Source organism: Chinchilla lanigera, unplaced genomic scaffold, assembly GCF_000276665.1.
Source record: "Chinchilla lanigera isolate Chin_1 unplaced genomic scaffold, ChiLan1.0 scaffold00006, whole genome shotgun sequence".
NCBI lineage: Eukaryota > Metazoa > Chordata > Mammalia > Rodentia > Chinchillidae > Chinchilla > Chinchilla lanigera.
Window position 1 is genome coordinate 34,405,805 of NW_004955407.1, and position 27,659 is coordinate 34,433,463.

General features: G+C 38.7%; 1 long non-coding RNA gene across 1 annotated transcript in view; it reads left to right on the forward strand.

The window, feature by feature from the left end:
* The first annotated feature begins 23,969 nt into the window (after positions 1-23,969).
* The window catches only part of LOC102003208, a 16,630-nt gene continuing 12,940 nt past the window's right edge, over positions 23,970-27,659 (forward strand). Inside the window, exon 1 of the long non-coding RNA XR_259606.1 lies at positions 23,970-24,087. This is a non-coding gene — a long non-coding RNA (uncharacterized LOC102003208). The remainder of the gene's footprint in view (positions 24,088-27,659) is intronic.

Consider the following 27,659-nt stretch of genomic DNA (forward strand, 5'->3'; position numbering starts at 1 on the left):
TGTGCACCCATGTTTATAGCAGTTCAGTTTGTCATAGCTAACTCTTAGAAACAACCCAAATGTCCATCAACTGAGGAATAGATAAAAAAGATGTGGTATTTTTATACAATAGATTATTACTCAGCTGTAAAGTAAGATAAACTCAAGGTTTTCGAAGTTAAATGGATGCAACTAGAACCCATACTCCTAAGTGAAATAAATCGGAACAACAGGTGTAAACATCGTATTGTCTCCCTAATGTAAGAACCTGAAAGAGTAAATAAAACCCAAAACTTACAATAGATATTATGAAAGGAAAAGAAATTGCTCAAAGGAAGGGCCAATTTGGATGAGGAAAAGAAGAAAAAAAAAGTATTAAGGCAATATATACATGTATATGTATATAGAAAGATAGCTGGGACAACTCTACTGCTAATGTCTAATGGTTTACTGAAAGGAATAGTTAATGCTAAATTTTTTTTTTTTTTTTTTTACCAATTTTGCACACCTATATCTGGTAATCTGAGCAATTAATCTTCAGGACACAATCTGCAATATAACAATCACTGGTGAATTCCTACCATCTTGTCTAGTGAAACTCTGTATCATTTCTAATGTTTTTTAAAAACTTTTTATTCTCTTTAATAGTTTGATCAACCTTGCATTCTTATATCTGGCAATCTGGGCAACTTCACTGAAGATAACAATATGTAATATAACAACCACTGTTAACTCCTATCATTTTGTTCTGAAACCCCATATCATTTTTATTGTTTTTGCTTTGTTTTGCTTTTGTCTATGTTGTTGGTATTTTGCTATTTTTCTTTTTTATTATTACTCTCTTTAAAATAAAAAATCTTAACAGAAATAATAATGTCACATTATAGAAATAGGTGATAAATTATAAAATGCTTTATAATTTTTCAAAACATTTTCCCATTTATTGTCTTATCTGATTTTCATAGACATCCATCAGTAAAATAGGGTTGGTGTCTTTATTAGTTACATAAACTTGTTTCCCAGATTTTATAAATGACTTCAATTCAAAGGAAAATGAATATTAGAATCCTGGAGCATTCACAAGACTTTTAGAGTAATGCTTTAGTGTGATTTTCCATATTAATATTTATACTTTATTTTAAAAATAACTTTCTCATCATTTATTATTGTCCATCTTCTCCAAGTGTTTCCCACACTCTAGTACCATCCACACTCTTTTCAATAAATTTTAAATCCAGCCCTAACTTTCTATAAAGTGATAAAAATCAAAATCCACATGAACAGCATTCCCTCTAATAGGGAAACCTTACTGTTAAGAGTGACTGCTACAAACATACTTTCCATGTTACTTAGTAACATTTGTAACAGTTACTCAACAACAGTTTAGATGTCCAGTAATATCTAGGGTGTAAAGAGCAAGTAGAGAAATAGAAGGATATAGAAATTTTAAAATATTTAGAAGAACAATGTTGAGGCCTTCAAAAGCAAATAGTGGGAGACAACGTAGTATTTTTAGGAATCATAAGATCTAGATTCAAGTCCCAACCTGAGCCACTGTGAGCTTTGTCATCTTGAGCAAATATTTTTTCTTCTTTGATCTACAGTTTCCTTGTTTAAAAATGAGGCCTAAGAAATGCAAATGAGGTCAGACTCATTCACAGAAATGAGACCTATAGCTTGTATTTAATGTTTATATTTGATGAGACATTTAGCTTGTATTTAATACTTGGAGAGAGGTGACCAACCAGCAGAGTTTGTCCAGGACTTGTGGGTTTTCCAGGACATAGGACAGGATGGTTACTTTGTATAAAAGAAGCCAAGCCTCCCCTCCTCACACTGGCAACACCTTTCAAGAGCTCTCATGTTCAACTGTTATCTTCCAAGGTCTTCACTCCTCACCCTGCCTTTGATCTCTTTTCATTGCTGGTTTAGCCTTGAACTGATAATTCCTTTATTCTGTTTTATTCTGTATTTGCTTGGCATTTGCTTTAAATAGCACATAAGGCTGTAACCTCTCTAAGGCCAGAGGTCATCCTTACCTGCATCCTAGTACCTGGGACCTAGTAACTAGTACCTAGCCTGCCTTCCTTGGTGATGACAGCCTCTGGTCCAATATGGCATAGTTGCCATCTTAGTTACTTTTCTCATTGCTGAGACAGAATACATAATCCAAAATTAAAGGAGAAAAGGTTTATTTCAGCTCACAGTTTGCAGAGGTTTCAGTCCATATTTGATTGGCTCCAAGACAAGGTGGCTTGGCAGAGGGGTATCACAGAGGAGAAGTAGTCCACGCCAAGTAGTTAGAAGACAGTAAATCTACAAGCAGCAGCAGCAGCAGCAGCAGCAGTAGCCTGCCTTCTTTTTTAAAATCCCTTCTAGGAGCTGGGGATATAGCTCAGCAGCATAAGCGCCTGCTTGGCAAGTGCAAGTTCCTGAGTTTGATTCCCGGTACAAATAAATAAATAAATAAATAAATAAATAAATAAATAAATAAATCCCTTCCAGGATATGGGCCTTTTGGGTGGCACTACCCACAGCCAGGGTGGGCCTTCCCATTATCCACCCTAGAATTATGCTAAACCAACATGTGTGCTGATTTGATAATCACACAGCCTTAATCCCAGTATCACACATCCTAGATCCAGCCATCTCTCAAATGCTTCATGGGGTTTTGTGGAGAGGGGCATCTAGATACAAACCATAACAGGTGCACCTTTGAAAGAGAGGTAATTCCAGTTGCAAGAGGGTTTATTTAAGTTTACTGACAAAGCAGATGTGGGGGGCGGAGGGTAATACTTTCCTATGGTTTGCATATGGTTTGAATGTGTCCCTCAAGTGTTCATGTGCTGGAAACTTTGTCCTCAGTGTGAGATGTTGGCAGGTGGTAGCATCTTTTAACAGTGGGTCTTTGTGAGAAGTGATTAGATCAATGGGAGCACCACCCTTGGAAGGCATTAAGGATGGTCTTGCACAGTGATTTAAATTCTCTAGAGAGTAGGTTTTTATAAAGTGAAGCCACTCTATGTATTGTCCCTTTTACCAGTGGCCATTCCCTTTCTGCTTTGCTTTTCTATTGCATGTAGGCATAGCAGCCCTCACCAGAAGCTGAATAGAAACTGTGAGATATATAAACCCCTTTTCCTTATAAGTACCCAGCCTCAGATAATTTGTTACAGTAACAGAAAACACACTGCTATACACCCATGGACAGATAGAGTTAGAAATTCTAAGATTGCTTTTTACATCAGGCTCTTCTCAAAATACCCTCTCCCCTAGGTCTGTCCTTCACTTTCTCGAGGACCTCCCATTGTTTTGAAGATCTGTTTTCCTTTATGGTGAATAACTCAGAGTCCTTTCTAATCCAAGCAACTTGTCCTCCTTTAGTTTTTTCCAGTTTTCTTTATCATGATCCTTAAAGACTACATGCAAGCTTAGGGATCAGCAGGTCAAACTTTGAAATGTGTGTGTGTGTGTGTGTGTGTGTGTGTGTGATGTGGGAAGTAATTTTGAGGACAAGAATCTCTGAACATTTATACCTCCATCAAAATAATATATGTTTTATGTATAATAGATACTTAACAATATTCACTGCATGGGCTATTTTTCTGTCACCTCAGTGGGTGGCATGAGGAAGAAATTGGATGTAGGCTGAATGCATTTCACAATGATGGACCTCAGCCCAGGAAAGAGAACCTCTTCCTTCTGGTGATTAGAGTGGAAGCAAGCGTTGCTCCCTTAGTAGTAGAAGCCAGAACCCCTAAAAAACATTTTAAAAGGCAAGTGTGTGTTGGGATGCGTGTGGGTGCATATCTGTGCATGAGCATGGCAAGTAGGCATTGTTCTTTGCTAGTGTGGGTCAATATGATGAAAATAAAGGACATGGGGCTGGCATTCGACACTGGTGCTGGGTCTTGGTCAAGTTGCTTAATCTTTCTCAATGGCACGGTTCTCATCTGATCCTCTGTAAAGTTCTTGGGAGGACTAACTATCCTAACACATATAAAATCCTAGCACAGTGCATGGTATATAGTAAACACTCAGTAAACTTCAGCTATTACTATTATTAGGGCTGACCCCAGCTACAGCTGAGATGAGTCCAAGACCTCAACAAATCCTCATGAGAGAGGAATATAAGCAGCTGAGTTTGAGCTGGATTGAGTTTTTGGAACTGTCTGAATATATTTGAAATTTATACTGAAATCAATGTGCAGAGGTCCCTTGATAAAACAGGGGGGAGGCAAAGTAGAAGCATATGGTGGTCTGTGTCTTGAAGAATGACTTCAATTATAGAAACAGGCTGTTGAAGAAATATGCCTTTTCGGCCCCGTCAGTCATGAACCTTTTCCAAATGTTGACATTATGCATGATGTTAATACACTATAAAGCACAAACATATCCTGCAAAGCCTGAATTCTGCTAATATTCTTTATGGATTATAAGCAAAAATTGTGAGCTCTGAGTATTAAGGATTGCAGTAACTTATCTTAGGGAGCCTAAAATAATTCATCATCATGTAAGAATGTGACCAAATCTGGATTTTTCCCAATTAAAGAAAGCATTTTCACACTGAGTGTTTGATTAAGGCTTTATTCTATTGTATTACATTTATCAAATGTTTTGCCATTTTGTGACTCTTACTAGTTTGAAAGAGGGAGGTAAATTCCCATCTACAATAAAGGCCCATTTCTTATTCTCCAAGCTTGGATAAGTTATTCAGCCAGAGAACAACCTTTGAAGTTAAGGGAAATGGTGCTATCAAGCCAAGATGTGAAAAAAAAAAAAAAATCAGAAAGGGGCCCGTGATACATTATGGAGTACAGGCAAAATCTGGCTGAAGGTGATGCTAATTTTCTGCTCTTGTCAATGAAAACCAGACGCCTGGACAGCTTGCTCTATATTCATCGGAATCCTCAGGACCCTGAAATGCCACATGGCAATATCAGAAAGCTGGTGTGCCTGGCAGGCTAAGGGGGAGCTCAGTGCCTGGATGAGGGCTGGTTCTTTTATTTTCTCTGGCATGGCTTATGGAAAAGTCAGAGAAAATGAATTTCAAATGATGGGTCAAAACTCAAGATCTGAAACATATTTATTCCATCCTGTAGGTCTCATGCATCTATGGAAATAATTTTGATAACTTTAACTCCACTTTCAGTTACAGATAAGTTGCCCATAGAGTTCCAATAAAATATATTTTTATTTCAGTCATTTACCATGCAATGAATCTCTTTAAATCCTGTAAAGTTATGGGGGAAGAAAAAAGTTCATGCTGGCTGTGAATGATTACCCTAATTTCCTGTTTTCTTTCTACTTTATTTTGGGTTGCTCCTTTCACCTCCAGCACATTTTGCATCCAAAATGTGCAGAGGGTAGAAAACCCACTTTCACAGGAGTACTACTTAGGCCATGTTTTCCCTCTCTATTTTTTTCCTCTGTGTGTTAAGAATATTAAAATGCTCAACACATGTTTGCCCACTACATGCAAATGTGAAAATAGAGTATACTGTTTGATGGTAAAGTGCAAGAAATTATGCAGTTGCTTGTGTGTTCACTTGGGCAGAAGGGAAACAGCTACTTTCTAAATGCAGCGAATGTTCAGGAAAGGGGGAAGGCGCCCAAACTAGAACCAGAAGGAAGAGAAAAAATGTCAGAAGCATCATTGTCTCCCACCCTTTTAGCTAATTTGGTTACAGAAGGCAACTTCTGAGGACAGCCACGTATATTATATTTTGCATAGAATCAGGATCATGAGGAAGAGAATAAAAGCCCCATCTCACATGTCCTCAGAGCATATTTCTTTGCCTTCAAACATCTCCAGCCCAGGAACAGCTGCAAAGTCATGCTCTCTGACCCTCCTACTAGGAGTCTTGCTGCTGCAGGCCTATCATCTTTCATTCTCCAAGATCTAGATCCTCATCCCATGCCTCACATCCAGCCCAACCGAGCCAGCTTGCAGGCATTCCTCCCTCCTCCTGGGCCAGCCTTGTCTTGCTCCTGGGCACAAGAGGCCCAGGGAACAAGCACAGAATGGGTACTGGGAGGATCCAACCACACAGAGACCCAATGTGGCAGGAGAGTCAGAGCAATTTTGCTCTAAACACAGAAGGAGAAGGCCCATGGGAGAGCAGGTGGCCGTGTGTTCTCCCATCCCCCAGGTCTATGTGGAAAATGGAGTTGTGGAGATGGTCAGGTAGAAAAGCGGAGGTCTGTATCTAACTTAAGAGTCTAATAATGAATTTATACTTGCCCCAAGAGAGCTCTGCCCCTTGCCCTAGGCTTTTGGGAAATGAAATCTAAGCCTTTGGAATGTCAGGCATGATAGGAGTGGCTTTGTTTGCCCAAACCCTTGGGCCAGCCTGTAGGTACAATAAGAGTTTGAGTGCAGCCTTGAGTCCTGCACCAAAAGGCTTTAAGGTGGGGGCTTCAGGTCATGGGCACTAGCTTGACCTCAGAAGGGGCTGGGAACTAAGGTCAACTACACAGGTAGCCAGCTGTGCCTGCGTGTGATAAAGCCTCATAAAGATCTCAGTACAAAGGCCCTGGTGCTCTTCCTTGCTTGGAGTATAGTCACATGCCAGTGCTGTCCTGCTGGCCTCTCCCAGGAGAAGACAACCCTCCGAGGGATTTTATTCTCTGTGCTTCTACCCTGGACTGGTGTTGATCTCTATCCTTCCCTGTAAGAAATGGTAGTTGTAATAACAGTTCCTTTTCCAACTCCTTTCGGTGACTTCCACGGTCCTTCCAGCGATCTATCAAACCTGAGGATGGGGAACTCCTTTAACTTATAATTGATGTCATATATAAGCGTGATCTTATAGACACTGTCCCTCTAACTTTGCAGTTGGGAGTGGCAGGTGTTTCACCTGTTAGCATCTAACTCATTGTCTGTAACAGAGTATAGTATTATAGGAGTCCCACGAAGACCCTTTTCTTCCTCATTTTCCTTGCTTTTTCACAAAGTCACTTACTCTTAATCTTAACTACTAGCTCTACATTACCCACTTACATTATTTTATTTTGCCTGTTTCTGTAAAAGTTGGCAATGTCTTTTTGTGTGTAGCTGATAAAGTGTTTTTGTTTGTTTGCCTCAGGTACACTAGGCCAGTGCTCTACCACTGAGCTATCTCCCCATCCCTGATAAAATGTTTCTTTTTAAAGATCCTATTGGGACTTGCACAACAGACCCTTAGTAATGTTAGTTGCTGTCTTTATTAGGTTTTGGAGCTGTCTTAGCAAAGTACCACATACTAGGTCACTAAAAACAACAGAAATCTATTCTATACAATTCTGGAAGCTGAAAGTTCAAAATCAAGGTCTGGCAGGAGCACGTTCCTTTTGAAATCTGTAGAAGAGGATCCTTCCTTTCTTCCATCCTAGCTTCTGGTGGTAGCCGGCAATCGGTCATTCCTCGGCTGGTTGATGCCTGACTCCCATTCTCTGTTTTTATGTGGGCCTCTTCTTGCATCTCTGTCTCTTAATCTGGTTCTTTTCTTTATAAGGAAAACTCCCAGCCTATTGGATTAGAGACCCACTCATCTTAACTAACTACACCTGCAAAGACTCTGTTTCCAAATAAAGACACACGCTGAAGTACTGGGGGTTAAGACTTCAGCATACATTTTCTGGAGGGATACAATTCAACTCACACCCGTGACACCATCTGTCATCCCTTATTGCAAGACAAAGCTAAACATATAAGCCCTTGAATCTCAGTTCCTTTACCTGTGCTATGGAAGGAGTTATTTGCCCACCTCCCACTCTGGAAAGAAATCAGAGAAGATACAGAATGGATGAGCTTAGCACGGGGCTGTGCATACGGAACAGTAGTTGCTCCCTAAGTGTCTCTGAGACCCGATCCTAAGTCAGACGCTTTCTAGTGCATTTAAGTTTAGGAAAATCTGGAGTGTGCAAGGACTCTTCCTCCACCTGCGCTTTCTCCTTATGCCTCCGGGTGTATGGGGAGCCACGAGGAGCCCAAACCAAGGGGACATTGTCTCCCCAGGAACCTCATTCATCAAGTCGATTTGAACAGTGAGCACGCTGAGACAGTCACCTCCTCCACCTCGACTTCCCCTGTGTCTTGACTTCAGGCTTATCTGAGAGCCTTTTGTTCAGGCTCATAATTATTCAGTGACTCAGGAGCCCACAAGCATTACCCGTGGAGCCAGACAAGACCAGCAAGCTCCATGGACCACCTGTTCCAAGCCATTTCCTGTGTGGGCGGTAACTTCACAGGGCTGAAAATATGAGTTACGGTAAAAATGTCTTCAGCCTGGCGCGCTGAATTGTTGAAACTAGATGGAATCTTGTTTGATTATGTTCTGGCCAGACACATTTCATTATCATCCTTTGCATATATATTAAAAACTCTTATCCCATCACGAACAAATGTTTTCAAGGGGGAGACAACACACCCTTGCCCTGTGACTTTTCTCTGAAAGAGCAAACACCCCAATGTTTTACTTATGAGGTCAGATCCATGGGTACAAAGTGCAGAAGGGAGGCTCAGGGCAGCATATATGTGGGGCTTTTGTGGCCCGGGGTCGGGTGTGTGTGCAGGTGGAGATTCAAGAATACTAACAGCAAATGTTAAGCCATGCGTTGTGCTAAAGTGGAGTTTTGGAAACAGTCTAAATTAATCAAAATATTCTGTTCACAGGATGCCCAATTTGGCCAGTGGAGTGGAAAACAAAACAAAGCCTAACAGCCCAAACAGTTATTTATGTCATGTAGACAAAACACTGGGTTGGTTGACTGATTATTTCCACTCCATAGTGAACCGTTGCTGGCATTTCCACTCTGAATTTCGCGGCCGAATTTTTCCACAAATGTTGCTGCTCCTCAGGAGGAAGATTCGTTTTTAGTCTTATTGCCTGCCATGATCTGTCTTTCTGGTCTTGCAGTCAAGTTCTCGGTCAGGGTTAAACTTTAAAATTAATTTTTAACCTTTTTTTTCTGATTATAAAAGCAACATACACTCACTATAGAAAAATATGTAGAAATTATACATAAAAGTATGAAAAGAAGAAAAGTAACAATAGGTCCATAATACAGGAAAAACTTTATTGTTGGGCATTTGGATGGTTTTAATATGTACTTACTATGAGAATACAAATATAATATGAATATTCTAGTCCCATTTGATATAAATAATACCGTGATGGTCGGTACAGGATGCATTTTTTAACATAAGCATGTGTTTTTGTAATGCTGATGTTTTAATTAAGTTTTCAAACTTACATCGTTTTGCCCCTTAGTTAAGGTAGTTAGTGTTATCTAGGGAAGAAAATTCACTAATCATAAATATAAAATCCTAATAGATTGTACAAGATTCACAATAGAATGGGAGACATAGTATGAAGGTGCGATTCTTGCCCCAAACACCACTTTCCAGGCTTTGAAACTAAAACAAATCATTTTTAAGCACTGACTTTAGTCAGTACTGTCCCATGTATTTTCTTACATTTGCACAGGAGATCAACCCCTGAGACAGCAGGTTGGGTGACCTGCTCCTAGCTAGAGAACCTTATGTGTCTGAGGTCAGACTAGACTCCCAGATTGTCCAACTTTGCATATAAACTTTGTTTTAAGTATTCATATTCCCTACATATTGATTACACTAAAAAATTATTTGTTGTTTCTCTGAAATTCAAAGTCAGACCCTGTAGTTCATCCGGAAACCCTGTGGAAGGAACTTGTAGTGTAGCAGCTAGTGTTTGTCACACCGGCTGGGCTGTACTACATGACCTGTTAGATGTTTTGACCATCGCCTGTCTGCAAGCACTAAATCACTTCGTCTTTTGAGACTTAGGAGCAAGAGAAATGTTCTGGCAAGAAATAGACCTGTTCACATTATAGGCAGGCTGTGCAAAGTTACAAAAGAACAGGAATTTAGGAGGCAAAGAGTAGGTTAAAGTTTTCACTATGTGAGCTTGTGCTACTTATCATCTGAAGCTGTGATTTACACAGAGTGGAGCTAATAACACCTGCTTTGCAGAGTGTTACAACAGTGCTTCATCATCTGCAGCTGCACAGAGCCTTTTCCTTCAGCTCCCCGCCAGGTGAACACACTGTTGGTGCAGCACAGGCAAAGATTAATGGTAAAAGGGAGTCTGGGGCTAGGTAAAGGGACATAAAGGGGCTGCTGCCTTTTTACTGCTGTTCCTGCATGTTTATATAAAAGGGTCCTTTCAACATTTACAGAGCTTTAAAATATACCATGAAAAATAGTACTTTGTACTTACTACAGTGCCTTTCATCTAAATCGCTCATAAGTCCTGCGGACATTACCTCACCCATTTCAGAACATCCTCAAAGTGAGGGAAGGGGAGGCTCTTGCTCCCAATTCACAGATGGAGAAATGGAGGTGTGGAAAGGCAGACTGCTAGGAAAATGGTACTGGACCAGGAGCCAGGTGCCTGGATTCTATCTCTACTTTTGCCATTCAAAGCCTGTGTGTTCTCTCCTCCTTCATTTCCTCCCTTTCCTCCTCCTCCTAATCTCCCTTCTTCTTTTGGAATATGGAGTGGGTGATCTTGAATGGCACACATAGTATTAATAACCTGTGATGGTATCAAGAAAACTGGGAATGTCAGAGTGATAATTCCTGGGACATAATTCAAGTCTTCACTAATAACTTCAGCATTACAGTCACATTTTTGCAATAAGAACAAATAAAAAAACTAAAAGAATAACTGAAAGAAGGACTTTTGGTTGGAAGGAACTTCAAATATCAGTGTGCCCCCAAAAGCTTAATGATCAGAGCTGTTGACATGCCTCCTAATGACACAGGTACTTGAGATCCAGATTGCTTATCTCTGAGTTCTCAGGGTAGAGACCCGGGCAGCAGTGAATGAAATCATCAGGCAATATGGAAAACACAGCATCCAGACTGGTCTTGAGCTTAGAGTCACCAGGTAGCCATGGAAAGTAGAGTTCCCTGTGTGACACCCTAGAAAATTTGATTTAAAATTATGGTCTGGTGTGTACGTTGGATGTCTGGAATTTTAATATCTTCCCAAGTGACTTTGATTGGCAGCCAAAGTTGAGCTCTCGCATGGTGCGGAATAAGTGAGCAGGACGGAAGGGGATGATATCACAGAGGCAAAAGCTGTGTCCAAGCTCTCCACTGCTTGAGAACAAAGCAGACCCAGACCCCTGACCTCCTTTCACTGTGTCTACTGCACTATGCTACTCCCCTAACACCTAACTGGTGTGGGTATCAAGGCTTGTTTTTTATTATATGGAAAAAATTGCATTAGCTTAAGAAAAATATTGAAAATTTAGAATTAAACCAAACATTTGACTCTCTAGAAATAAAAATTTCCTGTATGGCCCTGTCCCACCACCAACAGCACGAATGTAGTTTCAAAAACAGACATAAACTCGAAAAATACTTGAAATATAAATGATTATATGAAGAACTTTTAGAAATCAGTAAAAAGATGAATAACCCAATAGAAGAATGATCAAAATTTATGAATATGAAATTCACCAGAAAAGAAAGTCAAATGACCAGAAAAGTCATAAAAGTGTGTTTGACTCCTTTAATAATTAAATAGAAATTAAAATATCAGTTAAATATTGATATCCTTTCCTTGAATTAGAAATGATTAAAGATTGATAATATCTATTATTGGGGAGCTAACTGACTACTGTTGAAAAGGTAAATTGGAAGAATCTTTCTGCAGAACAATTTGGCTTTATATACCAAAGACCCTAAAATATGAGCATTCTCTTTAACCTAGTAATTTTACTTTAAACAAACTGTCTTAGGAGGTACGAATGTTAAGATATGTGTGAGTAGATATGCATCATACAGTCATTTATGACATCAAGTGTTTGAAAGTAGTCTGAACATCCATCATTAGAAGATTGGTGCGATAAACTTTGACAACTTCATACAATGGAATAATATGCAACTATTAAAATTATATTGCATAATTACATTTGTTGACATATATATAGTGACTAGAGAAAGTTATCAAACTACAGATCACAAGAGTTCTTTTTTTAACATTCATGAGTAATGAATGCACAGACCTAGGCTTGGGGTAAGGTCCTGGTTTTACCTCACGTGACAGGCTGCCCAGGTTTTGTAGAGGCTGTGGAAATTTCTGGGATCCAGAATTTCTCTTAAATCTGGGATAACATGAGCAGTTTCAACTAATGATCATGGCCTTGCCTCTAATGAGTGATTTGGATACAGTTCATCTTCTTGTATACAGTCTGTTCTTAAAATCACAGATCTGAAGTATCTGTGACTAGAGAATTTATATCCCTTTTATGTTGATAATATTTCTATATGGGTGGTGGAGTATAAGCATTTAAAATTTTCTTTTTTGATATTTCTTTAGAATGCTTATCCATAATTTTTATGACAAAAGTAAAAGTGGTTTCTACTCCAATAATTCCATCATCATGGTCTATTTTAGCATGAAGAAAATGGAAAATAATTTTAAAGAAGTGTTTCCATAGAACATGAACCATTGTTGTTTATTACAAAGGATGAATAGACACCAAGGGATGCTTGCAAAAGCAGGGGTACCACAAACAATGTCTCCCTCTCCTACCTTAATATCTTACAATAGAAAAGGTAGACGAGCAAATAAAAACTTTACTCTCCGCCTTTGTGGAAATAGTAACCATCCCCACTGTATGGATTTGAGGCCTATCAGACCTAAGTATGGAATTACAGAATTTCTCTGTTCCCAAAATAAGGATGCAGCTTAGGAACAATTTTTCAACCCTGGATAAATTCGGTTTGAAAACTCTTCCCTTGGAAACTTCACTACTGATCATCTTTACATAACTCTGATGAGACTAAATGGTGATGCCTTTTAAAGAACTGTGTGATAAAGACATGTTTTAGTGGAAGAATCCCATTCACCAGGCAACTGCTGGAGCGTGTGTGGTGGGGAGCCTCCCTGGCGGAAGTTTCTCAGCAAAGGCTGAGATTTCTGTGCAACAAATTTGCTTGGTTTGTTTCAGGATCATCATGGGCAAGGAGGAGGTGTCTCATGGGAAGGAAGAGTCACAGCTGAAAAGGTGAGCAGAGATAACACACCCTCTCTGGAGTCACAGCTGTAAATTAGGAGGAACATGGAATGGAAGGCTGATCCTGGGGCCTTCCGCATATTTCATCTGGATTTTTTCACTTGCTTATCAGAGAGAAAAAATTTATATCAGGCCTTCATATAACAATTGCTGTGTTATACAAAGTGGTTTTGGAGAGAGTTTTTTCAAACATAAAAATGTAAGGGCTGAGGATTTAGCTCAGCAGCACAGCACCTGCCTGGCAAGCACGAGGTCATGAGTTCGATTCTCAGTACCGGAAAAACAAAACAAAACAAAACAAAATGTAGAATTATCTGGGAAAACTTTTTTCCCCCAAATAAGGAGAAAGCTCATAATAGTGCGAATGGAGCAAAGATAATCTCAGTGGTACCACTTTCTGGTTCTATGACTATGGTGGTTGAAGTATTTTATAGCAGTGAGATTGTTTTTATCAGGGACAACTGTTGAAAAGTATACCTGGGAATTGCACACCAAATGCAGGGAGAAAGACCTGCCATAGACTAAGTTATCACTTTTCCCATTATATTAATATATCATCATCTGCAGCAGCAACAGAAAGCACCACCGTGACTCCAAGTTTAGATAACAGAATGATGAAAGGTTCCTGACTTGGAAATATAAAATAGTCACATCATCTTCCAAAGTGGCACATGTAGTAAATTGTTACAGAAGCACAATTTAACCACTTTTTTGTTGTTGTTGTTGTTCATATCAAATCCTAACAAACCATGTTGATTGGTTGTTGTGCATTTTTTTACAATCCGGAGAAAAGCTGTCTAGACTGCCAACTACCAAGTTGGAGCCCTGGATGGTCATTGTCCACTGAGCAGACCACACCCTCAGTGTCTGTCTTTCCTATCATAGTTGCAGCTCTGGAGTGGGCCTCAGAAACTTCAGCAAGAAAACAACCCCAGCAGTGTCACCAGAATGAATCAAAATCCACATTGTAAAATAGCAGGAGAGAAAGGTACTCCAAATACATTTTAGGTTAAATAAAATGAACTTTACCCCAAGGAATCCACATTTTTATGTCAGAAAATGCTTCCTCCAAAAGTGCTTCCAACACATAAATGATATTTTCATTGTTAACTTTAGAAAGAGAGAAAAAATATACAAACCTATGTCAGACTTCCTCAACCAAATTCTCAGGTTTTTTTTTTTTTCCTTTCGGTTAAGGAGCTGTAGGTTGAAGTGGGGTGAGCTCGTGCAGGAGGGAGAAAAAGAAAGTCTTTTGTCTGGAATTTTTAATTATCAAGGGGTTTTACTGAAGAAATAATTTGTTTCATACAGCAAGCCTCACCTTGAGGTCTATCCACTGGGGACATAGCTGATCAGTGATGTAATCCTACAGTTATTTAAGGATAGTGATTCTTTTATTCTCACAAAGGATTTGCTGAAAATTAAAAGAAGCCTGCAGTCATTTATTTTAATCTCTCAAGATTGTTTATTGTTCCTACAAGTCAGGACACCCCATTTTTGGAAAGCGCATTCCAAGGGAAAAGTTGATAAAATGATTGCATTATTTGAGAGGTAGGGCGCTGCAAGACAGACTCACTGTAGACGGTCTCTCAGGGCAACACTATTTTTTTACCGCGTGAGATTTCTGAAGTGCGTAGATAGTCATTGAGTAGAACGGATAAGAACTGATTTGCCTTTAAAGACTTTGCCACTATTAAGAAATTAGTAAATATTTTCAAATTATAAGCTTCAGTAATGCATTCTTAAAAATACCAATGTCCCATGCTACTTCCTTCCCATGAAGCTTTTCTGTGTAGCACTTTAGCCATTACTCTAGGTACAAAATGAGGAATAATACATGTGTTTTGTATGGTTTCATTGAATATTATGTTTCCCCTCTTCTCAATATAATTAATCACCTTTTCATACATGATGGGAGTACTGAAATGAATTTTTTCCACTGGGTCTAAAAAAATATCCCAAGATTCTCAGCATTTAGCTTTTAAGCTTCTTTGATCTGTTCGAATGTGAATAGGACCCACAGACGGAGTGGGTGGCCTCCCTGATAGTGTGAGAAAAGGCTGTGAATTTTCCCCCTTATTTTTATGACCATGGATTTCTTATTTGGAGGAAAGTTTAATACACAACTGGCACCTTTACAGTTATCTCACCTAAATGTTAGTTAAAAGGTATTTGATGTCCAATATACCCAATTATTTTTACAAGCCTTGTTTAAGCTCTTTTCCTAGAAAAAGGATGCTGCCCTTGCCAAGGGCACATTATCTTGAGTATCCAACATTTTTAGCCTATTTTCCACAACTTTAAATTTCCACGTCTTAAATTGTCTCAGTTCTCTGAACTGCAAATTGGGAATATCAAAAAAAGACCTTCCTTTCCTAATAGCTGCTTCACCTCACTTGGGAAATGTAACACGGTCTTGCACATTTGATTGAAAAATCCATCATTGTGCATTAAAGGGAGAACAACAAGATCTTCAAAATATGGTCCAGTTTTGATAGGCATCTTCTAGCTTTCAAAACTATTCTAAATCGTTCTAATGCATGCAATGTTTAAGACAATAGTAATATCCTACAAGGGAAATATCCAAAGCCAACCAAAGGTGAGTGTAAAGTTCAGTTACTAGGAATAAAAAACTAAACAAATTTTAAAAACATTAAATGGAAAACTGGGGGATTCACACGTATTCTCAGCACTTTGGAAGGCTGAGGCAGGAGACTACAAGCTTGAGCACAGCTTGGGCAAGTTAGGAAATTAAAGAGACCCTTTCTCAACATTAAAAACAAAAAATGTCTGGGAAGGTAGTTCAGCATATAGGCCCTGGTTTCAATCCCTAGTACCACAACAACAATCAAAACCTAAAACAAAACAAAACTTTAAGTGGAAACCACTTCACCAGTTGGTACAGATGTGAATGACTTGTGTGTGATAATTTCCCAAATACAAGATCAACCCTCCTATCTCTAGGGGAGGTCCTTAACTGAACAATAACTCTAGCAAGAGAATTAAACACATTTCTGATGGTGAACGTGTCTGAGATATTAATAGTTTTAGAAACTTGGCTGTGGTTTATTCGGCTAAAATCATTTGGCTACATTTGCTATGACAAAAATAAAGTTTCATGCTCTCCCCAGCAACATAACTCCTGTGGGATGTTTGGTTGGGGAAACCAGTTGTGACCTACTGAACAGTAAGGTCTGTTCCATTATTGCCTCTAAAGTTTACCCATTCCAAGAGCTCTCAGTTTATTCAACATTTAGCTGGAGCTTATAAGGGTCTCTTGGTCATCAGATGTGCTCTTGACCCCATGCAAGGAAAGCCTACAAGCACTGAAGATTAGAGCTCATCACTCTACACTGTGGACCACCCTGGGGGGAGGTCATTTGAGAAGACATGGACATAGGGAAATGCCAGGCCTCTTTATGCCAGTACTTTTATGCAAAGACATTTTAAGATTACATATGAAATTACACAGACTTCGGGTGATTGATGTCTGCTATTGAAAACATCCTTTCCCTATCCAGAGACATTCTCTGCCACTGCAGAAAGCTGCTGAACAGTGATCAGGCTCATTCAGAACTTGGTGATCTTAATGCAAATTCCCAAAGAGGAGAGCAGATAAAGAAGAAAACCAGGAAACGTCACTTGGAGATGGTCTATGCCTTCATGCTTATCTTTGAAGTAATCAGTTTTTGAGTCAAGACTCTAGAAATTTTATTCAGATTTAAGCCTTCTTTCAACATTATACGTGGATGTGATCTCCCAATTTTCCACTGTGTAGTTCTTCCTAATGCAGAATATTGCAGTAGACAAAGTCAAACATTTGATTTTCATGGCATCAACTTCTGGAGTCAATGGATTGTGTTTATCTACCATGATCTTCAGCCAGGAAGAAAGAAAGAGTGATTTTTGTGGGGAGACAAAATCTATTTCAAGAAACTCTGAACGAGATGTCAGGAAATCTGTCATTGTACAAATGAGTTTAGATAGCTTCTGATCTTTCAGGGGAGTCATACTTTCTCATTTTGTAAAATGAAGGAAGTGAAAAAATGGCATTCTCTGAGGAGGAAAAACAGCAGAAACGATGTATAATAAATAAAAATGTCATTAGTGATGGACCTCTAGGGCTTTGTGCTTATTGAAAAAGTAAACAGCAAAAGGTTACATACTATTTGATTCCTTTATTTTTTTTTTTGAGACAGAGTCTCACTATGTAGTGCAGACTGGTCTTAAACTCATGGAGATCTTCCTGCCTCATACCTCAGACTCCTGAATCCTGGGATTATAGGCATGTACCACCACACCCAACCTTGATTCCATTTTTATAACATTCTTGAAAGAATAAAATTTTAGAGATGGAGATCAGATTGGTGGTTGCCAGGGCACCAAAGATGGTGGGGTGTGGATTCAAGGAGGTACCTTGAAAGAATTTATCTGTGTTGTAGAAGTTCTGTCTCTTAGTTGTGCTTGTAGTTACACATATGTATACACTAGGTAAAGTTTCATAGAATTATGCACAACCCACCCACACACAAATAAATGCATGCAAAAAGTGGTAAAAACTAGATAAAATCTGAAGTTGATAGTTAAAAATATTATAATAATACCAGTGTCTTGATCTTGTTAGTGCATTATGCACATATACAAGATGTCAAAATTGAGAAGCTGGGTGAAGGGTCCATTAGACTATATTATTTTTGTGACTTCTTGTGAATCTATAGCGATGTTAAAATAAAACACTTTTAAAGGTCATGAAACACCTATCCCAAGGGCTTCTTTGCGCTATCCTACCTTCCCAGGGTACACAGTCACAGGAAGAATAAAAGTAGAAATACATTAGAAAAAGAAGAAAGTTGTGGGAAAATGACAAATGTCACACTGAGTGGGATGAGTCACAACAAAACCATCGAACACAGCTCTCAGCTTGTTACTTAACTTTGCATAAATGTGAACACAATGGTTCCTTGTTTAACACCACTCTGAATTTAAAAGCACAGCTCTTAGGCAGAGTCTTTTGAAATCCAAACCTTTTGTAAGTCGAGATGCCACCCAACATTTGTTCCTTGTGCTGCTTCATGAAAACAAAAGAGTCTGTAGTAAAATGAGTTTGGAAATGCTGACATTAAACATAATTTTCATGGATCTCTTTTCACAGTAATAATTTTTAAATACATGTACTTTTGAAAGATAGACTCCAGACTTCTATTTCCTGAAATAGTGACTAAGGTGCCCAGGTGATTTGCACTAACTATGGCTGAAAACAACTAGAGAGTTGGGCTAAACACATATATGCACCCTTGTCATTATCACCATCATTATCATTATCATCATCATTATCATCAATAGAAGGCCCTAGGGACCTCTTGATGTGATGAACAGCTACCAGGCTAAGATCTAGAAGACAGAAACACAAGAAGAGTACCAGCATTTGGGGTTGCTTTTACCATAGAGGTAAATGCCACTCCTGGAAAGGGGGATCAGACACCTGCAAAGATACTCAGAGCTTTTGCTAGCCTCACCAGTTAACTGGGAGGAAAGTAAAAGTCCACCAGAAAGCCCACCAGAAAGAAATTTCTAGAAGACTGTTTATGTTTTGAATTGAGATCACCAAACACTACTCTATCCCAGGGTGAAGGTATATGGGAAGTAAAATAGCTCTATGGGAAATGAAGTCAGTTTTAGGGTCATCTCAATCCTTGAGATTGATCCTAGGATGCTAGGGTTTCTGGGGCTCTGCTTCAAACAGAAGTAAATCACCAAGTCATCTCTCTAGGAAGATAAACTCTTAAGTTATTTTTACATACTTTTTCACATGGAGAGACAGTCAAGCAAAAATATTGAGTCATAGAGGAGAATAAGAAGAAAATAACTGCAACAGATAAAGTGAGAAAAAAATCACATGACAGGAAATGGACAAAAACCAAAGGCAGTGAAAAAAATGTTTAAAAGGAACCAGAGGAGAAAGGAGACAATTTTATTTATTTATTTATTTATTTATTTATTTATTTATTTATCTTTTCTTCTGGTACCAGGAATTGAACTCATGACCTTGCACTTGCCAGGCAGGTGCTTTGCCACTGAGCTAAATCCCCAGCCCCATGAGACATTAATTTCAGAAAAGGAAACTTAGATTCATCCTTGTTACCCTGAAAACAAGGATGCTCATAATGATAAATTTTTAAAACAATAATGGAAACCTGATGATAATAAAAGAAACCCTGGAAGCTTATTTTCAACCTAGAATTCTATATTTAGTGAAATTATCCTTTAAGGATGAAGATAAGCTGAAGGCATTTTCAGACAAACTAAAAAAAAAGAAAATTTGCTATTAATCTCCTGTACTGAAGAAAATATTAAACATATTCTTTAGAAGGAACTCCAGAATGGAGTCTTGGCAAAGCAGGAAGGAGGAAAAATGAGAAAGATAAAATGTTTTTATAAACTGAAGTGCATCTTGACCATCCAGATACATAACAATATTTGAGCAGAATATGAAGTATGTAAAACATGAAGATAGATGACAGTCATAGAAAATAATTTGAAAAGGAGTGAAAAGAAATTCTTGAATTATGTGAGGTGAAGAGAGAAGTATTAATTTATATTGTATTTGGGTAAGTCAAGAAGGTCAGCTCTAATGTCTAAACAAGCTGTCAAGAGTGAAGGAGAACATCCCCAAGGTAATAGGGGGCAGCAACAGTAAAAATTTTACTCCATGAAAGTAAAATAATTCAGGGATGTAGAAGAATAGCAAGTAAAACCAGGGAGAACAAGGAGAAAGGAATAATAGGATGGTAAAGTCTATGTGTAGTCAGAGCTGTTATTATTCCCATTTTATCAATGAGAGTTTCAGTAACTGGCCCAGAATCACACAGTGGAGGGGGAGAGGAGCTGGAATTAGCAACCTTGCCTTTGGTGTCAACTCTTAGTTTTTAACTGCCACTTTGTACTATGTGGTTCTGACTCCCCTGCAGTACCCCGGGAAAGATCCAGAGTCACTGTCTGACATCAAAGAAAATACATAATTTGAGACTTCAGGGGTTTTCACAGGATGAGATAACAAAGCCACCAATATATTAAAATTTAAAATTAAAAAACACAATAAGGGTAATTTGGTTGCCTTTTGTACCAATAGCCTTGGGAAGTTTCATTCTTTGATATAGCATTTGCACTATAGCAAATCACCCCAAAACAAAGTAAATCCAGGGAATAAAAGGGGATGGATAGTAATAGAGAGAAGGTCAGAGTGGGAGACTGTGTTGTCAGTGATGACATCTCCAGTTGGTAGGATAATATGTGGCCATTAAAAGAATATTGAGGGAAAAGAAAGAATATTGAGAAACAAAAACTTTTATGTTTTCAGGTTTTCAGGTTGACTATCATTTATCTGAAATGCTTGAGGCCAGGAATAGTTTAGTGGGGTTTTGTTTTTGTTTTTGTTTTTGGAATATTTGCATATACATAATGAGATACTGTAGCCATGAGACTCAAGTCTAAACAGGAAGTTTATCTGTGATTCTTACACACTTTATATACCTAGACTGAGGGCAATTGTATGAAATATTTTTAATAATTCCGTATATGAAACAATTTCATGGTATGGAATTTTTCACTTGCAGTGCCATTTCAGTGTTCAAGAAAGTTTGAACTTAGTTTTTTTTTTTTTTGTTTTTGGTTTTTTTGAGACAGGATCTCACTATGTAGCTCAGGCTGGCCTTAAACTCACAATGATCCTCTTGCCTCAGCCTACAGAGTGCTAGGATAACAGACATGTGTCAGTATGCCCAGCTGGATTTTAGAATATTTTGGATTTCAGACTTTGAGATTAGGGAAGCTCAATCTGTGTACATATCTGTGTAATAAAATTTACCATATTAACTAATGCAGCATGGAAACTAGCATATGATATAATCATCACAAATATTTATAACCCCTCTTCCCTATTCTCCTTGACATTAGGTCTTCTTATTTAATGAGTTTATGAAGGACCACAACTCATACTATTTATAACTTTTGTAAAAAAATCAGTATTTGGATACCAGTATTAGGGTTCCCCAGAGAACAGAAAGTCAGCAAGTTGGAAATTGAAGAAGAGCTGACAGTGGCATTTCAGCCCAAAGCCCAACAGACTTAAGATCCAAGAAAAGCTGTTATTTCTGTTCAAGTCTGAAAGTAGAGGGGAAAACAATGTCCCAGTGTAAGGACAGACATGTGGGAGTAAGGCCCTTTCATCAACAGAGGGTCAGACTTTTGCTCGACTCAGGTCTCCAGCTGGAAGAGGACCACCATGTTAGGGGGTGAGTTAGTTTTCCAGATCTGTAATGAATACCTGGGATAAATCAACTTACAAAGAGGAGAGACTTCAGTCCATGTTTAGTTGGCCCTGTTGCTTTTGTTCCTGTAGCAAGGCAGTACGTCATGGCACGAGTCTGTGACACAGCAAGTTGCTCACCTCATGATAAGGAACAAAGAAAACGTGGAGGGGCTGAGGTTTCAATATACCCCTCAAGGGACATCCCCAGTGACCTAACTTCCACTATTTAACAGTTTCATTACTAGCACTACTGGGAAACCAAGCTTTTACCACTTGGGCATTTTAGGAACGTTCCAGATTCCTACTATAGCAGCGAGAGTAATCTGCTTACGGTCTATCAATTTAAATGTTAACCCATCCAAGAATACTGCCATAGATATACTCAAAATAATGCTTGACCTCATATCTGGCTATCCTATGGTCCAGTCAAGTTGATGTATAAAATTAATCATCTCAAATCCACCTTCTGCCAACTTAGCACCCATAAGAATTTCCTTAAACAGCACTTAACCTCTGGATGAAGACAGTAGTCAAGTTAGAGAGTACTGCTACCTGACATGATACAACTATCCTGCACACAGCCTAAAATGTACCAATCTTTCCGAAGAAGCAATAAAATCTTTGAGTGATGTTCACACTTTTTGATATTTTTGACCTGAAATTTGATGATGTGAAATTAACAGTTCTTAACAATAGGACCAGTATATGGAGCTATGATGTAAAATCAATATATCTTAGATTGCATGATAAGAGAAAAAGAGGGAAGAAAATAAGGACATGTATTACATACTTGCACACACACAAATATGTATATGTAGAACAAACTAAGACAGAAATATTCATGGAGGTTACAGTCTTCGTTTTAGCTACTGGGCACATGGTTGTAGCTACTAGTTTCAACTGCCTTCCTTTACAAACCATTCTGTAGTCCCTCTGCCTTCAGAAGCTACCTCAGCTTGTTGTACACTTTACTTAGTACGGTGACTCAAACTTTTGGCTCTGAAGAATGTGGGTCATTACTAGTTCTGCTGGAATTGCATTCCTGTAGAAATCTATTGAGCTTTAGCACAAAGAAGGTAATACAGAGAGGTACCCTAAGGATAGCCTGTATGCCAGACAAACCATGCCCCATCTATCATGGAGCTGTAGTCCATTTTTGCCTTCATATTCAAGACCAATCCCCGAACCAGCACAAGAATCCTTTTCTTTTCTGTTGATTCAAAGGCTTAAGAAATGCAAAGTGGGAGACTGGAAGTCTTAACTTTCTGCTCTAAAGTATGATTGTGTATGTCCTAGTGAAAGCAGGCCTCCCTTTGGAGCCAGGACCTCTAGGCCAAAGGCTACAAGGTCATGGGAACAGGAAGCAAACATTTTGCTAAGGGATCACAAGGGATAATGTTGCATGGTCTCACCACTGTTTCCACCCTTTAATTCCTAGATCCATGGATCCCGGCTATGAGAGGAATAGGATCCTATATTGGCCACTACTTTTAACTGAACAGCATTCTAGAAAATCTTACTCCAGACCCACAAAGTATTGCCACTGAGATGCTATAACTGAGCTCACAAAAGCCCACTTCACCATTCCATTAAAGCAGTTGCTTCAGGATAGTGAGAAAGAGGTTGTGTCCCATAGACCTGGGATGACAGCATTATATTTGCTGTGAAGTAAGTGCCTTGATCAGAAGCAATGCTAAATGGAGTACAATGATGGTGGAGAATATATTTTATGAGTCCATAGCTGGTAGTTTTTGCCAGAAATATTGCATGCAGAGAGGCCCAAATCTATATCCATGTGACTATTCTAGTAAGAACAAAATGCTGCCCCTTCTATGATGGAAACAACTCACTATAATCAAGCTGATAATCATAATCCTTCTTATAGCTTGGTCAGCTGCTTTGTTTGTCTCTGCAATAGACCTTGGTATTTAGTAAATTAACTCAGAAGCATAAATGTTCAAAATGTTAAATTTTAAAAACTATTCTGATAATTATATCTTAATATAATTACATTCAACAAAGTATAGCCTTCAAAAAATACTAGATAGCCAGGGATGTAGCTCAATAGCATAAGCACCTACCTGACAAGCGCAAGGTCCTGAGTTCACTTCCCGGCACCAAAAAAAAAAAAAAAAAAAAAAAAAAGCCATAAAACGAGGGACGGAGAAACCTCAACTGTTCACTTTTTGCAACATAAAACATGAACTGCACAGTGAGATCTTGTCTCAAAAAAAAAAAAAAAAAAAAAAAATACTAGATATTTCACATCCCTAATCAGCATCATAACTTAAAGTAGAATGGGGCAACAGCTTCTGTATTTTCCCTAACAGACCATTTGTAATAGGCTTCCATGGTACTAATACTATTATTCTACTTTTTCCCCACACTTGCTTAACTATTTCTCTAGTATTTTGGACCTGAGATGTGAGATTTCTATGAAAATGTATCCCTTCTTTTTTCTATTCCCCAAATGTTCTATGGAATCTGGGTCTATTGAAGGAATTATACCCTCATTGCCACATTTCACCATGAGCCTTACTGTGACGTCAGAGTTTTCCTGTGATCTCAGAATGAGACATTCTACCAGAGGTAAATGCAGAGAACAACTATTCATTGTTCATTAGTTCAACTACTGTTTTTCAGAGCATAAAGTAAATATCAGGACTACTACCAGCCAACTTAAGGATTCGTGCATGGATGAGAGGTGGTTACAGCAATAAAGGAACTTAAGGAAGCAGGAGAGACAGGTATGTAAAAAGGTTATGGGAGCACAGAAAATGGGAAGGAGAACCTTGGTGGCACAAGGATGATGGTTTTGTGGATACAAGTGCATCTTAAAATGTTATGTAAGAATGGGACGGTTTTACAAAGTAGAGAGGGAAAAAGAGAAAGGACTGACTATAAAAGAAGGTGGCTAAAGAAATGGGAGTCCCACAATTAGAGAAGAAAGTAAACCAAAGGGACATGTGCATTTGAGAGATCATAATGAGTCTGTATGGAGCAGAAACATGCATTATCAGGGTGATGAGAGTCTTGCTGGAAAGTAGGGTGCTATGGAGGTTGAACTTAGGATTAATCACTGGTAAATGAGAGACATAAATAATTTCTTTTGGCCATGTTGGGTGTTGAACCAAGGGCTTGGTGCATGTTAGCCTAGTGCTCTACCATTGAGCTACATCCCCATCCAAACATTAATAATTTTTAAGAAGGGCAAGAGCATGATAGTTGAAAGACAAAGCAGGGGATGGTACACTGAAGAAGACAATGAAATCACAAAGATACCATGACCCATCTGAAGTTGGAAAGTAAGAGAAAGAAAAGAATCAAGTGTGTATGCCTTCCAAATTTCTAGCTCAGGTGAAGGCTTGGTGGAGACAGCTTTAATGAAGGAAAGGTCAAGTTAGAGGCAGAACATAAAGGTCTGGCGCTTAAGAGAGATACTGGGTCTGGGAAAATGAATGCATGAGTCATCTACATGGAAGTGATAGTTAAGGCTATGGGAATAAAGGAGATTTCCTAGGAGGATGTCTAGACTTGAGATGTGAGGAGCTTTGAGGATAAAACCCAGGGGAACACTAATGTGTAAGAGCGGAGCCAAGAAAGATGAGTCAGGGAGGGAAGCAAAAAGACAGGAGGAGGAGAATCCTATGGAGAATGGAGTCACCAAATGCGGCAAACTCAGGCCAGGGTCTGATGGGGAGGAGAGCTGCTAAAGTGGCCATGGAGGCTGAGGTCAGGGATGAGGATCTTGGAGGTGAAGCGGCATCCCGCACATGAAGATGACATCTGGGGAGCTGTTGAGGGAAATGATGAGACGGAGTTGAAAAGATCTTAGCACTTCAAAGTTAGGGAGTGAATCTGTTCCCTTAAAATGATCCTCCAAAGGGATTATGTGTGCTTGAAAAAGGACTGAGAGGAGAAGGCATGTCACTGACTTTCAGAGGCTTGTGGCCCAACAGGGAGATGGCACCTGTGTTTTCCCACAGTGGATTGGAAATGTGAGGAAAGAGTGAGCCCTCACCAGGAAAGTGTCCTTTCTGCTTGGCTGCTAGTTGTATTACAGTTGTGCTGTTTGTAGTAGTGGGAGTCAGTGCCAGAGAGTGTCCATGAACCCAGCGTCTAGTTTGTACACATCTATTCGTTTACACGTGGTCTCAACTGCAAGAATATAAATGCAGGTTTGACCAACACAACTAACTCCATTCAGATTGAGAATGGGGGAGAACAGGCCTGAAGCTCTTCAAAACCTTTCAAGACAACTTAACATTCCCCAAAAAGGAAGACTTGGACTTCAGTGTAATTCATGGACAATGAGAACATTTTGTAGTATTGCCTGAAGTTTTCTTTTAGAATATAATTTTAGAACCTAGCCGTCCTTGAGATCCCTGATTTCCTGTCATCCCAGTTTTCTTTTTGCTTTGCTTTTCCCCTCTTTTTCCATTCCCTACAACTACCACCCCCATCCTCACCACCGAGAGCTCTCCCTAGGGAAAAAATAAAAACAACTTTTCCTGGAAGAGTCCAGACTGCCCTCATTCACCTCCCGCATAACAAAAGCCCAGACTATAATTCTAAGTGGATGTTTGAGTCGTTGAACCAGGTGTCCTGCTTGGAGAGACCGAACATTAGAAGTCAGAGAAATGCCAATTTGAGTTCTTTCGAAACACTTTGTTTCAATTGCTGCCAAAGCCTTGGGGCAAAATGCTATAATCTATTTCCAGTTCTAGCTTTTCAGTTAGCCCAGCCTATTTTTTAAAAAAGTTTATTAACATGCTCGAGTGACAGTATCACTCATTAACTGTATTGATCTGGGAGGAATTTTATTAAGTACAAAACATATTCATTATTTTGGATTGGTGCTAGTTACTTCTTGACAATAAAACATCAAAGTCCTAGAGGATGAAAATAGATTTATAAATAAATCATGAATATGTTAGTTAAACTACATCAGTGATATGTGTGTATAGATTAAACATTAGATGACAGTGACAAGTCAAGCGACAAAAGGCACATTGCCACTATATTTGAAGTAGACTAGTGATACTTTTGATAAAAACATATTTTCAACTTAACATAGAGCAGTAACATCCTAGTACTGTCAGAAGCATATCCCACCTAGTGGATTTGGTGCATTTTTCTTCTAGAGGAAGCCAAAAAGTTATGCCAAGGAAAAGATAGCATAGGGATTATTAGCTACCAGAGACATAAAAGATAAATTCATGAGATTCATTCATTCAACAAATATTTCCTGAGGATTTGCTATGGACTAGCTGATTCTAGTTTCTGGGTTTACAAAGTAAACATGTATGTTTGTATTAACATAATATTAAACACCTGATGCCTTAACTGGGATTTTCCCATAATTCTTAGTCAACATCTGGATAAGCTTATGTATCATAGATCTGTGTTTTAGGTTTTTTTCTTTCCAAAGTGGAAGCTGAAAACCTGAGGTTTCTAAACACTGGAAAGGAATAAGACTTGCAGTAAAGATGTGGAATCAAATTCTGGTAATCAACACTGAGATGGGGAAATGATTTTATATCTCTGAGTCTCAGGATCTGTCTCTATTCTGACCTTGTTGGGTTGTGTCATAATCAAACTAGATAGTGTGTGTACACTGCTAATTGGAATGTGCAATGGCAGGGCTCTTGTGGAGTACATTTGAACAATTCCTCAAAAAGTTAAAATCATCCTATTACCCAACAGTTATACTGTGTTTATAGCAGCATTATTCACAGTAATAGTTGAAAACAACCCAAAGGCCCTTCAGCAGGTAAATGGATAAACCCAGACATAGTATATGTAGACAGTGGAGTATCATTTAGCCTTAAAAAAGAATACAAGTCTTAATGCGTGCTACAACACAAGATACCTCCAAAGTGAAAGGAGCCAGAGGCAAAGGCTGAGTTATATGATTCAATTATTTATTTATTTATTTGGGATTTTTTGACACAGGGTTTCCCTATGCAGTGCAGAGTGGCCTTGAACTCTATGTAGCTGAGGGTGGCCTCAGACTCATGGCAATCCTCCTGCCTCAGTCTCCCAAGTGTTCGTCTTACAGGTGTATGCCACCATGCCCACCATATGACTCTATTTATATACAATACTCAGAATAGTAAATCTATAGAAAGAGAAAGTAGATCAGTGGTTCCCCAGGAGTCTAGGGAAGGAGACATGGAGAAAAATGTTTAATGGGCACATAATTTTCTTTTTTTTTTTTTTTTTTTTATTTTAAGGATAAAAGGAGGGAAACATTAACAGACATACAACATTTTACAACATATCACAAGCACAATACAGACAATACAGAGTTCCAAAC